This window comes from Dromaius novaehollandiae, chromosome W (assembly GCF_036370855.1).
Source record: "Dromaius novaehollandiae isolate bDroNov1 chromosome W, bDroNov1.hap1, whole genome shotgun sequence".
Lineage (NCBI taxonomy): Eukaryota > Metazoa > Chordata > Aves > Casuariiformes > Dromaiidae > Dromaius > Dromaius novaehollandiae.
Genome location: NC_088130.1, coordinates 33,249,136 through 33,266,761, shown reverse-complemented (window position 1 = coordinate 33,266,761; position 17,626 = coordinate 33,249,136). Strand labels below are relative to the sequence as shown.

Below are 17,626 nucleotides of genomic sequence, written 5' to 3'. Positions count from 1 at the left end.
AGCACGTAATGAAATGTATCCACCAGAGTATTTTCTAATTTTTTCCAGTTATATTTGTTCTTATTTTAAACATAAAGCAGCATGATCAGAAAACACAAAAGTGAGAACTGGCCATCATCTGAATTTGTCTGTTCTCAGTGTTCAGCTCCCTTTTGGTTTACTCTAAGCATCAAACATTCTAAACAAGCTATGTCTAATGTGCCAGGTTTTCAGTAATATCTGCTACCATAGACCAATTCTCCTTTGGTTGTCCTTTTTTTCCCACATGATTACACTGTAATTAACTTCAGGTAGTATTTTGCAATTACCTAAGGTCTTATTGGAAATATTTTGCTCTACTAACTTAATTATTTTTGCTTCCAGACCTTGATGTTCTTCACTGCTCTTTCAGCATTTCCAGTAAAAGCTGCACTGTGGTCATGAATCATTGCCTTAAGTACTTTAGCACCACTAGTCTGAGGTCATCTCCAGTAGTCTGAAGCAGAGCTACCCTCATGCTTTTTTTTATAATGACCTAATGCATTTATAATTAGAGGGCTACGTTCTTACCAGTGTAAGGGTTTCTTTATTCTATCTAGACATATGAACTTCAATTCTATTGATAACGGAAAGTGGTCTGACTTGACTTGTGGTTTCCATTACTCTTAATATTCTACCTTTTTGCTCACAGGTAAGAAAGTGTTTTACAGGCAAATTAATCACATCTTGCAGAACAGTGAGAATATTCCTTTAAAAGGAGTCCCCAAGCCCCTGGGTTTAGGTTCTTATGTAAATGCTAAGGTTTTTTACTTACAGTTTAGTTGTAAGAGTGAAAAAAATGAAAATGTTTTTCCCCACAAGGAAAATGTAATCTGTGGAAGAAAGATCTGGTAATAGAGTCAGGGCATTCCCGAAGTATTCAATGTCAGCCTACGTCTTCCTCTGTTGAAATAAGTTGAACATTCATTGGCTTCAGTAAGTAGCTGTGTTCAATTTAAATGCCAGTTTGTTTCTGACCTAGCAGTTTATTTGGTTATTTATGAAGTAAAATAATCTAATTCAGCTTATTTACAGAATACATATTTGAAATATTCACTGTAATTTCCACCCCTGACACACTAAGGTTTGTTCATTATTTTTAAGGATTATAGTAGGGAGGGGAAAAGAAAAGAGAGAAATCTGACTGCTTAATGGAGACAGCCTGTTAGGTTTGGATGCAATAACTACCACAATCCTGGTAGTATACTCTTTATGGTAATTAGTTATCAATTGCCATGTTTCCAAATGATAACTTCACTTTTTATCATCATTTTAGGGATTACCCTACTCATTCCAGCCTCTACTGTTTGCTTCTGCCCAACTTACTACCACTACCATCTTCCACTTCATTTCTGCCAAAAGTGAAACCAATTATATGTCTAGCTGCTCTCTAAATATGAGTGCAAAAACCCAGTGGGGGTGAATAAGAATTTTAATTGTTGGGTGTTAAACCCTTTTCTCCCAAAGGCAGTTAATAATTTTGGCCACTAGGCAAAATAGACAACCTTATTCTGGACAATTATCTACTCCCAAGCTCTAATTCAATAAACTAGGGCATGTATTTTAAAGAGAGTTAGCAGCTTTGTACAACTGTAATTCTACCATAAAGAAAAAAAAAGCAGGAAAATGTATTTATCTCTGCATTATAAAATTAAGTTTGTTTCAAACTAAATGTGCTGGTGTCACACTGGGCATCATTCTGGAGTTGCAATAGGTATTTTCGTTACCCTACAATTGTACGGACCAGTGCACTCTCTTCTTCTGGTAAGGGAGCAAACTTGCATATGATTATTCTTGAGTTTCATGAGAGACAAAGTTATATATATAGCATGTCACAGAAAAAAATGTATAGAAATCACAGCTGGTTTCAAGGAACTGATTGCCAGCATTATATCACAAATAAGCCAGCTAGGAAATCTTGGGATATATGGAATATGTGAAATACTTCATCAGAGAATTCACAGAAGTTCATATCTACCATAGCTTTCTCAAGCATTGCACCAAACACCTACCTGTGGCATTTAGAATACTCTCAAAATAATCTCAGAGGCCCCAGAGCAACTTCTGAGCAACAGCGACTTTAGCACAACACCCAAACCACAGGTGGTCTTACCGACACACAAAAAAGATTTCCACAGAGAGCAAAACACATTGGAAAGGAAAACAAAATCAATGACTATCCTCATTCTTTCCCCCTTCCAAAACACCACATCAATCAAACAAGCAGAAAACCAGAACTCATTGATCTGTGAGAGTGCATCAGGAGGTTTCAGGGCATAATGTGAAATCAAGTGAACTATGATGCCATGCCAAAGAACAGCAAGTACCAAAGAGTTGTGACATACTTGGTGAAATGAATAGTTAATCCTAGGGATAAAAGATATGATAACTTTTCTTGGCATACTGTAAAATGGAAGGGACCAAAGATCTAGAAAGCTAATACAGTAGATTTATTCACTCTTACTCTCCTTCTTCAATATTTGAACATTTCAACCCAAGAAAAGTTTCCAAGGATATTTCAAGAGACGCACGTAATACTCTTTCAAAGGAAAGAGTAAGGGTGCAGCATTCCATCTAGTATATTTATTGAAACAATGAATAAACTGTAAACAGAACAAACTGTGGCTGTACTAAGAGATTCCAGAAAACTTTTGGAATCCTTATGGTTGGAAGCAGAGGTTATCTTTGATGGCTATAATTCAGCATATGTGCTTGTTAAATAATAATTTCAAAAGAGCATGGATGACACTTCCTAGTATTCAAGATTCCTATTGAAATCCCAGTTATATGACTACCCATCAAGATATTTTACCATGACTGATACTTTATTAACCATATAGACCAAGACAGTGAATGTTAAAGATAACTGAATCTGATATTATCATTGCCTTAAATATGTTCAGATATCATTTCATCTAGTCAGTGAGAACAGTTGAAAACACCTTCTGTAGAAGCCAGAGTGGTGTAATCTATGATATCTTTTGCATATTCTGTATCAAGAATGCAATTCAGATCTAAAATATGGGTTTATCACGTGCAAAAACCTCCTAGGCTGATTGTGATTTCCATCACGCTGAATGCATTTATGATCCCTTTAGTAATCTGGAAAAAAAAGCCAATCATTTCAACATGTCAAGGGTACATAAAATAGAAAATGTATAATGGAATATAGTGATCAGACATGAGCAAAGAAATAACTGACGTGGTCAAGTACTTGTGTCTAATGTATATAACTGTTAAACCTAAAAATGAAAACCTAAAGTTAGACCCATGCCAAATACTTCTACCCTAGAGAGCAGAGGTCCCCAGATTGTCATGCACATGCCTTTTAACCACTTAAAACTTGCCATAAGACATCATCAGTGATCATCAGGATTAACACTATATTGCCTAAAAATGAATGAATGACAAAGTACAATCAGATTACACTGATGATGGATTGCTTCTCCACAGAAACAATTATTCTTGAAATACACATTGGAGAAAGACTAGTTATAAAAGGAACCTGGTTATGTTAAGAATAAATATAATTCAAAAGGCTTTTTAGTGTGAGTGACAATGAACTCTGACAAACGAAAAGCTACCTTAGAAACTCCCATATAATAAATGTAATAAGCAATTCAGTTTCATTTTCCAAGATCAAGTATTAAATAATCCAGCAACAAAATACATAACCATTAAGACTTCAGGAGTTCGATAATATTTTTATGCACTGCCCATATTACTACTCGTATTTTAGTGCATTATTAAAACATTTCTATAGTTAGGTTTTTTTTGAAAGTGTCTGTTTTATACTCAGAAACACTAATGTCTATGGCTGACCAAATGAATAGGCTGAAAACCTGTGTTTAGCAAACATCATTCCTTCATGTGTGTCACCTTGGGGCAGCTCTCCTCTCTACCATGTATCACACAGGGTCCTAAACAGAGCACTAATTTATACAGATCCAGCAAGGGAAATAACTGAAGCATCAACAGACTAAAGATTCAGTTATGGCCTGTAGAAGTTATTAGACCAGACTGCAGCAAGAGCATTTTTAATTAATATTATTTCTCGTCTCTTGTAGAGTGAGAAAAACCATTTCCCCTCACACAGGTGTCTGACTATTATGGACTGAGACAAACACAGTCGTTCGAGTTAACTAGCCCCATTGTGTTTGATGCAAGTACACACTATCCTCACCCAGACTCATCAACAGGTTGGCTACTTGCCTTCTCAATGCTAAAGCTGCTGTTTCCTGCCTTGGAGGATTCTTCTCCCCTGCCTTGCAGAGTGCTACCCAAAAGGCTAACCCCAAAAGTTTCAAGGATGAGTTTTCCAGGCAGTCTTCTCTGCAATGGCATAGATAGAGACAAACTACAGGGTATATCTTTTCTAGGAATACAAATTTTTATTAAAGTTTTTTTTTAATTTTCACAAATAATATCATTCAGCCTGCTATGGGTTGGTTCACCTGTAAAATGAATTAATCCACTGAACCGATACAAAATTAAGACTTTGTATTTAAAACTGATTCCAGTTTCTCAAGTTCTGACTAGCCTTCCTTGCAACAAGTTTTCTGCCCCTGAGATATATGAAATTTGCTTAATACAATCCATACATTTTTAAAAGCATTTTTTTTTCCCATGTTAATATCCTCTTTCCATCCCCAAGCAAGCATTATCAACTGTTCACAGGGGAAAAAAAAAAAAAAAAAAAAAAAAAGCCTAGTAAGATTTTTTTTCCCCTGTTTTGCATGTGGGAGAAGTATATCGCAGCTCCTTTTGTACCACCTGAAGAAAAAGGGTCAAATTAAAAATACAGGCTTTGGGAAATACAGTCCTGGCTGTACACTTTCAATACATTTCTAATGCATTTACATCATCTACATACTGCAAATGTGATTTTACTTACTGACTACCTATGAACCACTTCATCCTTACATTGCTGCCTCGCTGCTTTTACATTGGATTTATGAAAATATTTGTGAATGCCCATTTTTACCAATTTTTTTTCTCGCATTCTTTCTGCTTTCCCAAGATGTTTCATGATCACCAGCACCATTCTAACAAGGTGACTGGTAGAACAGCCTTAATCTATATATGCTGCCATTTTAGACTCTGAGTTCATAGGGATTTTTGATACATGTTTAAATATTTGACACTAAGGTTACTTTAATGCACCACTTCTCGGCAAACAAAACCCACTCCACCACTCCTTCCAGAGTTTTTTTTATCTTCTACTACAGTGTTTCACTGATTTTTTTTCCTAACTTGCTATTATGCCAATATCCTCATACAAAGACCACTTTCATTCAGGTTTACTCACCTTATTTATTTTGGACTTCCAGAATTTGTATATAGTCAGAGAAAATCAGAGAAAATGAAAGAGAAGGACAATACAGTATAAGCCACGATTATTGCTGGTTAAAGTAACTACGTGCAAGTACAACAGATGGAATATTTTCTCTTTCACGTATGCAGTTCCCTCTGGGAGAATTATCAGGTCCTGAACCCGAGACCCCAGATCCACCAGCTACCTTCACAAAAAGGGCGTCATTTTTCCCTTACGCTTCCACCTCTACAGAGCCCTGCTGGCAGTACTGGTCACACACTCTGCAGCCTCCTAGGAAACACAGCAGAAGGCTGTGAAAACCCAACCACTTCCTCAAAACCCAACCACATTTCTATTCCTTAGGAGCCCAGCTTCATTTTCATAAAAGTCCAAGTCATCAAAGATATCAAACTGAATCCACGCAATCTATCAAGGAGACCTAATCCAGTGGGAGTTCAACACCTGAAAACTGCAAGAGATTATGGCCTTAGTCTCTCCACTGCTCAAAGCAGAATTTAGGGCTAAAAAATCATAGACACACAGCTTTGCTGCTGTGTTTTTCTGAGGCATAATACACAGCAGCCCTGGCTGGGGTATGGAGGGTACAGTCCCCATACAGGTCTTGTAGTGATGGTACATAAAGAATACATGAAATATCGCCAATGGGCTAATTCAAAAGCAATATAATACTCCAATCAAAAAATAGTTCCTTTCTTATTGTTATGATCCCATATCTATGAAAATTGTAGTTAAATCCTTCCAATTACCAGAAGACTAAAAATTTCATGAAGGGAAAGATGGTAAGTAACCTTCCTTCCCAGTATTTGTATGCGCAGACAACCCTCTTTCTTGTTGCTATTAGCTCATGGTATGGTTACTTACTGCAGGTAAAATGAAACGTAGCAGGTATCAAAGTGAGAGAACTTAGGGATAGACTTACTCTCCTACTTTTCTACTTTTTCCTATGATCTTCCTAATACTGAAGATGATGATCTTCCCTTGTCAGTACCTAAATGCAGTGCGTCACATAAACATAAAGCAAAATTTTTTTTCTTCTTGAGGCTGAGAATCGATACCATGTGACGTACTTGATAATTCATCACAAGAATTCCAAACCCCTCAAAAGCAGCTATGATTTCAAAGAAGAAAAAGAACATTACTCTCCTCCCCTCCCACATGTGTGCACAACTAGGTATAAAATGTGGTAAGAAAAGGTCCATACTCTTAATGGACAATGCCGTTAACAGGGTGATTCTTCTCACTAATCCTCTCTGAACAACTGACACACAAAATGTTACCATTAAAACCGTGTATTCAAGCAGAGGGAAAGTTTAGATCTGGCATTACACTGATTAAGAAAGTTGCAAAATGATTTTATAAATTAATAGGAGGAGAGGAAAGGTAAATATAGTTGCTAAAGCTGTTAGTTACTACCACTACATGCCTAAAACTAGCTTTCAAAATATTTAATTTTCTGATTAAATATTTCATTTGCTGGCCAAACTAGGGATAAAAGCAGTGAGCTGACAATCAGAAATGTTTGCTTCCTTCCTTTGCACAATATTTTTTTAAAAAGCTTTGGTATCTTCACAAATTCAGAAACACAATGAGAATCCTCGATATAAAGCCTATTTTATTTTAATGGGTTATTTTAGTTACAACAAATGTAGTCTGAAGTGCAGCTTAAGAGAAGAAGAAAGGAGAAAAGCATTCAAAATGAAATCTTCTGAAATGGTCATAAAATGTTTTTCAGAGGGAAAGAATACAAGTTTGAACTACACTCAAAATGTTGATTCTATTTTTATGTAGAAACTCATACATCATTTCTCTGCGGCACTGAAATATTTTTCTCTCTCTCTCTTTTTTGAAGAGCAGTTTGTAGCAAACTCCTAAATCCAAGCATCCAGGAGGACTAGATTCTGCCATTGGGCTCATACTAATTAGCAGTGTGGTCCCACAATAGTCCTGCATACTGGTCCTACTGGGCAAGCTGTCAGTAGCTTTTGATGCACTCCTGAAAATTTCATAAGGAAAGAACTGTGCAGTCAAATGCTTCTTTGATCTGCTAATATGCTATCACTGCCCACAACGTATTTTCTACTGCTTAATCACTGGTAGTTTTTAATGTAGCTTATACACATGAGCTTTCTCCTTTGCCACAGCAGTACAGACAATCCAGGAACAAGGTGAAGCAAACATGCAGTAATAGAGTTTTAATTTACTTCTGAAAAGGTTTTTGGTGTTTCCATGCTGGTTAGTCAAGAAGAAATTATTTTGCTGATTGTTTAAAAGACAACCCCTGTATCTTCGTCAGAGCATTAAACAATATTCAGAGTTGGGAGCAGATGGCGGAGGGTCAAGAATTCCAGCTCAGTGCTTCAGGAGAGGAGTATGCTTGGGACATTGTAAAACAAAAAAACCACCCATGTTGTTTACAGTTACTCTGGGAGTCAGAGAGAGGAAACGAGGGAGCAGTTTTGACTATAACAGATCTGAGTATAGATGCAGTGCACTTCCCCTGGAGAGCTGGTGAAGGCACTTGGCTGATTCTTACTTTGTGGGGATTGCCAGCACTCTTCCTAAGATCCAGTGCTTTTAAATAGTGGCAACTCAGTAATTCATACACTTTTGTTAACTAGCACTGCCAGTTCAAAAGACACATGTGTGATGATTCTCCACATCATCTCCAGCTCACATTAACAAAACCTCATTTCCAGCAGTAACCCCACAACTTTGCAAGGCATCAAGCAGACTGCAGAGTTAATCTCACAAAGGCTGGGCCACTGGGAGCCAGTCGCACAAATACTCTGGAAGGGACTGAACCAGAAGCCAGATGTAGCCAGAAACTTTTTGATTCAAACTACTGGTTGATGTGGCCCCTGAAGGAAAGGGATTCAAGATCTGGCCAGAGGTGTCTCAGCAATAGGGGCACGTTGGCCACAGCAGGAGCAGGCATGCAGGCAGGGCAGCGATGGCACCACTCCTGGGGTAAAAAGCATGCTGTCACACAAATAGCAACATGTTATTTTTATTGCTCTAGTAAAAGTTATGCACAGATGAAACACAACCTTTTTGGTTTCTGTTTCAAATGGACCCAAGCTGACAACCTTTAGTATTATTTCAGTCTGTGTAATTTAAAAGAGAGTTATGAAGCCTGCAGGCATAATGGCAGAGTTGGGTATTACTACAGGCTTTCTAAAAGGTAATAAGTATCAAGAATAAGCTGCATACATTCTTTTAAGGTTCAGTATCTAGGTCCAATTACTCCTCCCCACCCCCTCAAGAATGCCCTTCTTCAAGATCAGCAAAGGGTTTGCTTTGCTTTTTCACTCCAGTTATAAACAAAACTGATGATGAGGTAATTCCCTTCTCCAAGTTGCTTTGCCAAGTGAGACTTTTATAACTGGGTATATGTAGAGGAGGGGGGCATTACAAGCAGTTGATTAATTATATTGGTAACTGGAGTCAAGTAATTAAGTGGGCATTAGAATCTCATTACTCTCCTTAATTAAACTGGGAAAATTGAAATACCATACAATGCATAATGTGAAATAGACTGTAATAAAACAGCCAAGACTTGTTTTTCAGGTATTAATATGTAGTTTTGCAGAATAAATGGTGAACCTTTCTTTCCTGATTATTAAAATGTTATATGCTTTCTTAAAGGCTGACAAATAGGATGTTTGTACTATCCAACACAAAACCTGATTATATGGAAAGGTCAATATTTTCCTAACAAAGGAAATTAAAATATAAATTGCCATGCATAAAAATAAGGATTACAAAATATTTATATTTACACAAACTAGTTTGTTTGTAGAAGTGCTGGGTATTAGGGAAAGAAGGCTTTTAAAGGCCTCAGGAATGAATATTCAGAAATAACTGAGATCAATATAAGAATACATCTATTTTGATTATGATCAAAGTCCAAAACAATATACAAGAAGTCACTAATTGAAATCCTATGAGTAGCTAAAGAAAGTTCACGTGTTGCTTATAATTGTGTCTTGAAAAACACATCTGTAAAGAGAATGCCTCAGATTTATATCACATTTATAAAGATACATATATTCTGCCACTTTTTTCTTCCCCCTAATTGAAGTTCTTAGTCATTAATGTCTTTTGGCTGTTCATTCCTTTTTATACAGCCACTGAGAAAGTGAGAACATCTGACAGAAATTAAAGCTGCCCAAATTCTAATTTGGAAGTAAAGGATCGAGAAACACTGCCTTCAGCTTGATGAGAATCTCACCCATTCAGTCAATTTTAGACACACTTTTATAGATTCCTTATTTTAAACTATTTATTTTCCTCAAGCTTTTAGAGCCTTGAAGACTACTTCTTAATTGGAAGTACTTCTTTTGAGTTCCATAGATGATCTCATGAATCCACCTACAACACTCGTAATAGCTTGTGCTTTAGATGAAATCTGAGCAAAAGTTTTCCTTATAATATTTTACAGTCATCCTCATAATCCATGATAACTGCTCCCTCTGATAGAGAAATGTAGTGGCTTGCAGATGCATGTCTCCATACTAGTCAGAACAGCTTGCCTCATTTTCAGTGCGTGATTGAAAGAAAAAAGTCTAAAAGTCCAAAGCTCTGTTAGTAATAGAGCCTTATTCTCTCTGTAGTCTTAATGATCACTGCATTCTCCTGTGAGACTATACTGAGAAATTTCAAAATATGAATAATTGTGTCTAAGAATTTCCAATAACTGAACAAGAAAATTACATATTTAAACAGCTCTGCTGATTATTATGTTGGTATTCTATTTAGTTGGTTAGTGTCCTATACATAAGAGGGCTGTATCAAGATTTTTTTTCATCATTCCATCATAAAATAGATCTTTCAGATGGTTGAGATGAATCTCTCTCCAGAGCGCTCTCTCTGTCTTTCTCTTGTGCAACTCTACAGGGTGTCTACAACAGCAGCTTAAATTACAGCCTACGTTGGACCTTAATGAGATTAGACCGAAGTCATTAGCTTGACAATGTTAAGCAAAGTGAATTCCACCCTTGTGGACAAGGAAGATAGGTGATATCTATTGCTGAAAGACCAAATCCAAGGAAGCAGCAATTCTGAAAAGATTTATAGATCACAGTGGAAAAGCAACTCAACTCTCAGTACTGTGCTCTAGCAAAGTTGACTAAAGCATTCTCCAGCTATAAAAACAGAGCAGTTTTTACATCTGTATTTCACCTTGATGAGACAAATACTGGAAAACTATCGATTCTGGTGTCCATGCTTTTAAAAGAATGTTGAAAAAAATGGAAAGGGTGTAAAAAGAGTTACAAAAATGATTTGTGGGCTGGGAAAACACCCTTTCATGAAAATCTTTAAAACTTTAATATATTAAGCTTATGAAAGAGAAGACTGAGAGATGACTTGGTAATAAATTGCATCTTCAAGGACAGAAAATCTCTGATGCTTAGTGGTATCTTCTCAACAAGAACTAACGGCTAGATATCAGAACCAGATACATTCATATCAGAAAAAAGAATTAGACCCTTTTTAGAAGCAAGGATCATTAACCTCTGGAACACTCTAGCAAAAGAAGCAATGAGTTGTTTGTTTCTAGACTTGCATTCTCCAGCTACAGTGTGCATATTCTGTTGTTAGTGTTTTAGTTTCCTAGTACATTTAATAAAAAAGAACCATTCTCCCAGTCCTTAATTCTTGTCACTTTTCCCCTGAGGTTTTTCTTTCCCTTTGTGACTTTTTCACAGTTCTGCTTTATATCAATTATTATCCACTTCCTTCTTATTTCTGTTCATTGCTTTTATATTCTTAGTTGTTCCCTTTACTTCAGAAAAGGTGTTTGGTCAAATTAATCCTCTTTTTGATTACAACATTGAAGTCTCCACCATATTTCCTCCCTTTTCCTCCCTTATCTTGGCAAATAAGTCCTTTCCCCAATTGCTAGATCCAGGAAGAACATTCAGATTTGCTTCTTTCATAGCTCTCATCCAAGATTCCTTGGAAAAATGAGAGATTTCACCCTATTTCCATGCATTTATACATATTATACATTTCCACATGATCAGCAGTGAAGACTTTTCAGACAACCTTATAATTTCATCAACTGGTGGTAGAGAATGTGATCTAGTACAGGAAAGGCCCCTATGAAGGACTTCTAACTTTTCTTAGGCTAGCTGAAGACATATGTGGGACCAATGTGTTTACAAGAGGTTTGACCACAACAGTCTCACTCTCCCTCCACCAAACTCTTGGGATGATCCAGTCTCCTGTTCTGTGCCGATCGTTTCCTTTTTCCCCAGACCATGAAACTTTCTCACAAGCTCCACTGCTACTGATGTGGGGCCTTCTTTCCCTTCTGTAAGGTTTCCTATTCCCTAATTCTTCCATCTGGATAAACTGTTCCCCTATCACCTTCTTTGATCTATGTACACTTACCCTAGCAAAGCCTGCCCACACAAAACGCTTTTGCCTTGACTCCCTGGAAATTTCCATTCATCTGACTTTCCCAAAACACAATCCCTCTTTCCATCCTTTCTCTCTCTTTATAAACCCTACTGCCCTCTCCAGATTTTCCTCACCTCACCCATGTCCCCACTTTCCAAAGAGGCCTCCTAGTTTCTTCTACTGGGGATAAGAAGGGATAAAGAGGTGTAGTATATAGGCGGTTCCAGAGAGAGTGGGTGGCAATACCGCTCTCTGAAGGCTGCTTTGGGACTTTGAATAGAGTCAGCTAGAGGATGACCACAAGTCTCTGGCTCTTTCCACCTCCACTGTAGCTAGGAGACAAACTGCTGCTCTTTGAAAAGATTTATGGCTCTGGAGAAAAGGCACAGTGAGTTTTTGGTGAATGAAAGGATTCTTATCTCATTCGGTGACACGTGAGTATCCCTTCTTGAAGGAAAGCAAAAAAGGCAAGGGCTGAAATGCAGACTGATACTCAGCAGCTTGCAGTTTCCACAACCCTTTTCCCCCTTCAGGGGAGGAGAAAATACTATTGTGTTGTAGAGGGAACAGGACAGCTGGTAATTATTTCAAAGCTTCAGCATGATCCCAAAGCAAGAGTGCAGTTTCTTTGGATCCAGCCTCCCACAATTTTGTAGCTTGGGAGGGAGGACCCCTCCCCTTCCCCTCTGGCAAGTAGCATTGTAGGTGTGAGTGGCAGGGAGGATCCTCCCCTTCTCATCCCAATAAGGCATCTAATAATAACATTACTAAAAAGCAGAGACTGTGGCATTAAGTCTTCACAGGAGTTATTTAGTTCATTTTAGTTCATTTTAGATATCATTCCCACCCTATATGCTATGCATCCTTTTTGTGTGGGGTAAATCAGTCTCTGGCTTTCCTGCAAGAGACTTATACTAGTAGCTGGAGGTAAACTTTAACAGGTCAGTGAGATCTCTCAGTGCAGAGCTGTGCAGGTACGTGTTCTCCCGGCAATGGCCTAAAGCACTGGGTGGCTGAGTTTGTGCCAGGTAATTTGATGTACCTAAGTCTGAGAAAGGAGGCCGATACAAAAACTTGGTAAAAACATATGTTCCCATACTAGGTTTGGCAAATCGAGTTTTCATCAGTAGGGGTGCACCTTCCCCTGGGCTTTGAGACACCGCAGGTGTCCTGGGCAATGATTTTAATCCTGCACTGAATTATGGTTCATACCAACGGCATATCACTGGACCCGATAAGAAGTGCCAGTTACTGCAGAAGAGTTACCTGAGACATGCTCAGGGAGAGCGTGGATCCCAGCATCTGGTCCTCTCCCTTTTCCAGCAGTGCTTCAGATTTCTGCAACCATCCGCATGATCTTGATGAACGTTTAGAGGAAATACCTGGAAATGTTTTGGTCATGGGTGCAGCAGGTCTCTGAGTGTCATAAACCATTCCTGTGAAAGAAGTAGACAGGGAAAGGCATGATCTATATTCAAAGTTATCTATATACTTTTACGATTCAGACCCTGAGCTTCTGTACAGCATGAGGATGCAAAAGAATGGGTTATTTACAGCAGACAGATGATACACCATTGTCATGTTTCCTTTGCAGATACTGGTGGTATACAATGGTTGTAGTCAGTATGTGCTGTCTCCAGTGGCTTCAAAGTAATTGGTAATGCATGTCTATCCAAGAGCTCTCCTCTGCGACCTCAGTTTGCCAGCCTTTTATATGGACCTGGAAGGTCTTGAAAATATTGTTACAGTTTAAAATTCTCATCACCCTTTGTAAGCATACTTTTAATTAACTAATTAGTTATCTAATTAATTAATTTTAGATATCATTCCCACCCTATTCGCTATGCATCTTTATTTTCCATATTTGCATTACCATACTTATCATTTTACTCCAATTTGCTGACAATTTCAACAAATACTACTGGTGGAATTTCTGTATGGGTTTTCTCCAGTTTCCACTGTAATAGGAAGCATCATTATTTACTACCAAGCAATGCCACTGAAGTTAATCACGGTAGTGTGTCTACCAGTCTTCAATTATCTTGTTTTCTAATCTTTCCTTGAAACACTGAAATAATACAATACTCACACATCTAATGGGTATAATCCATCAGAATATACATAATGGAAAATTAAATCAAGTGTACTCGTCAAACTCCTCTTTTTAAAGCCTGGTTACTTTCACAGCCTAACAAATTCCACAAAGAGAAATAAACGTTGTGTTTCCTTCAAAACACCTCCTGGAAGGAGCCATTGCTGAATGCTAGATCTATTAGCAGAGGGCTGGATCTATGTTTACAGAAACTGCCTCATAACATTTAGGAAAAGTTAAGGAAATGGAGTTTTGCCTGGATATTAAGTAAAGTAGAGAGAAGACTAGGAAAAAGTAAAGTGTGTTCTTTCTAGGCAATATCATGAAACAGTATTTTTACTGTATTGATACGAAGAAAACACTTTTCTTAGTGCTTATACATACAGTAATTTTCAAACATTTGAACCAGTATCAGTAGTTTTTTGCTTGCTGTACAAATACAAGCTCTGGAAGAGAGAAAGTTCAACTCTAAATTCAAGGCCAGAGCATGAGTGAAGGGCTAACCACACATTTTACTCCAATAAAAGCAGAAAAGGGAAACCTCTGTTCTCTAGTTTGAGTACTCCAGACAGTGCTCCTCAAAGACTGTCCTCACCCTCTTGCCATCTGCTCCACTTACCACTCCAAAGCCTCATATTAAACAAATGCCAGGACTGGACCTTCAGTTGATATAAACTGCTTTATAACTTCAGTGATCTGTATGGTACAAGAAGCTGGCCCTACAGGTTGAATGGTTCATAGTAAAGACTAACCAACCTTTCCAAAAGAAGAAGGAAAAGCTGCAATGACACTGAACTTAAAAATATTCAACAAACCTGTACGGCTTTCACTTTGCATCTGTTCCAGGCAGTATTTTTAATCCTTATCTTCCTCTCGATGGCTACTGTAGGTAAATGACAACAGTGCAGAAGTTTAATACTAACAGTTCTCTCTTAAGAGACAGACTTTTCACAGGACACTGTATGAGTAAGGGCTGTAGGGTTTGTCCCAAAATGCGAGATCTTTAACATATTTATTATAAACATGCTATCCTGATCAATACTCATCACTTTTTTTTTTCCCATCTCTCTTCAAAGGGAAACAGATGCTTAACATTTGTTATTTTTTCCCCATATATCTCCATAACTATACCATCTGTGCAGTTCTCTGCCTTTATTGCTCATCTCTATAACACAGCTTTGGATGCTCAGAGTCCACTCCCTCCCCCTTACCTGCTCATCACCAAACAAATGCAGTAGGACACATCAACTCGGGTTTCCGTATCTCTTTACAAATAAAGCATGGACTCTGCCTGACTCCTTTCAGATTTCTCTGCACGCCACTGCAACAAGACCTGACCGCATGTGTCAGCTTTCCCCAATTCTCGCTGTCAAAAATATAGCCGTGAAACATTATTCACTGTGTTTCTCCTCCTAAGCTTTTCGGGGGGTCTTGGCCGACATACGGGCTGCCATCTGCCGGCACGAGCGTGGATGTACACTGCAGAGCAAAGTCCTGCCCCGAACAAAGCGGGCAGAGAGCAGCAGCATCTCATCGCTACAGCCTTACCAGCCACTGACGGCAGAAATGACCAGCAGGTGAGGGGCTGAATTTCTAAGGAAATCAAGAAAAATAAAAAGAAAATGAAGTGGAAATTAAAATAAAAAATACAGTATCTCTCAGATAATATTGGAAGTATATGTTTAAATAGAATAATTCTGCTTTTCATCTTTTTTTCTATTCCCTTCTAATAACTGGGTAAATGTATACAAGCTTTGAATTTCACCCATCCTCTCTCTTTCCTGCTCTAAATTATTTTTCCTGTTTCAAAAGTTGTATGTCCCTCTTCACTCCTTTGAATATTTTCCTTCATATCTCTTCATTTTTAACCTAAAATTTTTCTCCAGGTTAGTGTCTTCTCCTCCCCTCCATCTTTGTTTAACTTTATCCTGAGCTCATTCTGTCTTACTCCCTCTTCCCTGTTTGATGTCTGGCTTGTGTCTTCATGCCCTTATTGATCACTTCCTTCATCTTTTCCCCAGACTGAAGTGACTTAGGGGTGTTGATCGTCACCTAATTGTCACTCTCCTTCATGTATTCCACAAATGTTGCTCACTGCTCCTCTCTGCTTTCAAATTAAGGCCATCCCTTAATTTCACATGCTGTATTAGCCCAACAGAAAATCCAGTTCTGATAAGGCTGCCTCTCTTCGCCTTCCAAAACCTAATAAAGGATTAGGAGAAGCATTGGCAGTGCCATCTTTACGAACAAGATAAGGACTTTGTGAACACTGACTCTTGTGTAGAAAATGAGGAGAAAAACCACCAAATCTACAACTGCACAGAGCTTTGGTAAATTGAAATTTCTGCCATAAATCTTCTGTCACTGCTCTTGTCTAGGCATTTTTCATTCTTTAATGCAACCTTTACCTGCAGTAGAATATTATTAAAGTCAAGAAATCCAGCATTTACACTGTTACCATTATCACAGCTAAAATGCATTGGTTTCTTTCTATGTCAATAGACAAATCTATAAATGCTAATTTTGATGATTTCTGAAAAATACATCAACGTAGAACAAAATTTAACTGTCACCAGATTACAGTTTCTCATTCTTTCTCATTTTTTTCAGGCCAGCTGCTTAAGATACAATGTAAGCATCAAAACTGGGAAGAAAAAGCTAATGCTCACCTTCTAGAACATTAAAATAATTAAAAAGTGGGTTAAGACAGAAAATGAGACTTGATGGAATCATCATAAAAACAGAGTAAAAATCAGATTCTCTGAACATGACATGTTTTGCTTTAAATTTTTTTCAGGTACCAAGTGACATTTTACCAATGTCTCCATTTGAAACTACTGGATGCTGATGAGTCAAATAACTGTTTTGGCTCACAGAGCTCATCCACTGTGAGGGATTATTCATATGCTGTCATTTAGACTATGAAGTATGAAATATCTCCATGTGGCATGTACTAAGAATAATATAGCTTAGATGACATAGATTTATCTTGCTCATTTGATAGAATTCTAAAAAGGTTGAATTTATGTCATTTGTACTGAATTTCTTATGAGCGCTCCCTTCTGTAGAATGATCTACAGCATCGCCTGACATTTCAAACTCCTCTGCTCAAAACACTTCAGATCCCTCCCTTCTCCTTAAAAACGAGGTACATGATGAAAAACCTGGACAATAAAAGCCTTGAATTTGGCTCTTCTGCGGGGCCCTGGCTTTCAGGGAGCTCCTGGCTCTGTAGCTTTCTCTGTCTGTACCAGCTAGAGGACGCCCACAGACAATCACATCTGTCATCTTTTTTCACTCATCGTGACTTCCCAAAGACGGGTAACACCAGCTTGGCTATCCCACTGCTTCAGGGATTAGGGTCCTGTATATTGCAGATCCCAGCTTGGCCTAAGAAACTAAACATGTGCCATTTAAGCAATCAAAGCAACTAGCTCTAATAACCTACAGGAAAGCAAAAGTTCTGGAGTGGAAATCTTAATGGAGTAAATATCCTAAACCTGTGCCAAGTTCTTCCTAAAGGCAGAAAATGACGGGGAAACTGCTGAGAGGCTGATAACTGCCAAAAATGTTAGAATAATTTCAAAACTGCTTTATCTATTAGAGAAAAGTGCTCCCTTATGTAACAAGAAATCCTCCAAGTCAAGCTCTAGGTTGAATCATGTAACAATATTGTATACGCAGTACAATAGTTGCAAAAGAGAACACCCACATGATAGCAAAGGAAGAAGCCTCCACCCTAAGATGTTCAGAATTAAATGTAAGCCAGGAAGCAA

General features: G+C 38.0%; 1 long non-coding RNA gene across 1 annotated transcript in view; it reads right to left on the bottom strand.

Moving 5' to 3' along the window:
• Window positions 1-17,626, bottom strand: part of LOC135324500 (uncharacterized) — a 48,998-nt gene that overhangs the window by 4,749 nt on the left and 26,623 nt on the right. The window contains exon 2 of the long non-coding RNA XR_010385872.1: window positions 13,025-13,194. This is a non-coding gene — a long non-coding RNA (uncharacterized LOC135324500). The remainder of the gene's footprint in view (window positions 1-13,024; window positions 13,195-17,626) is intronic.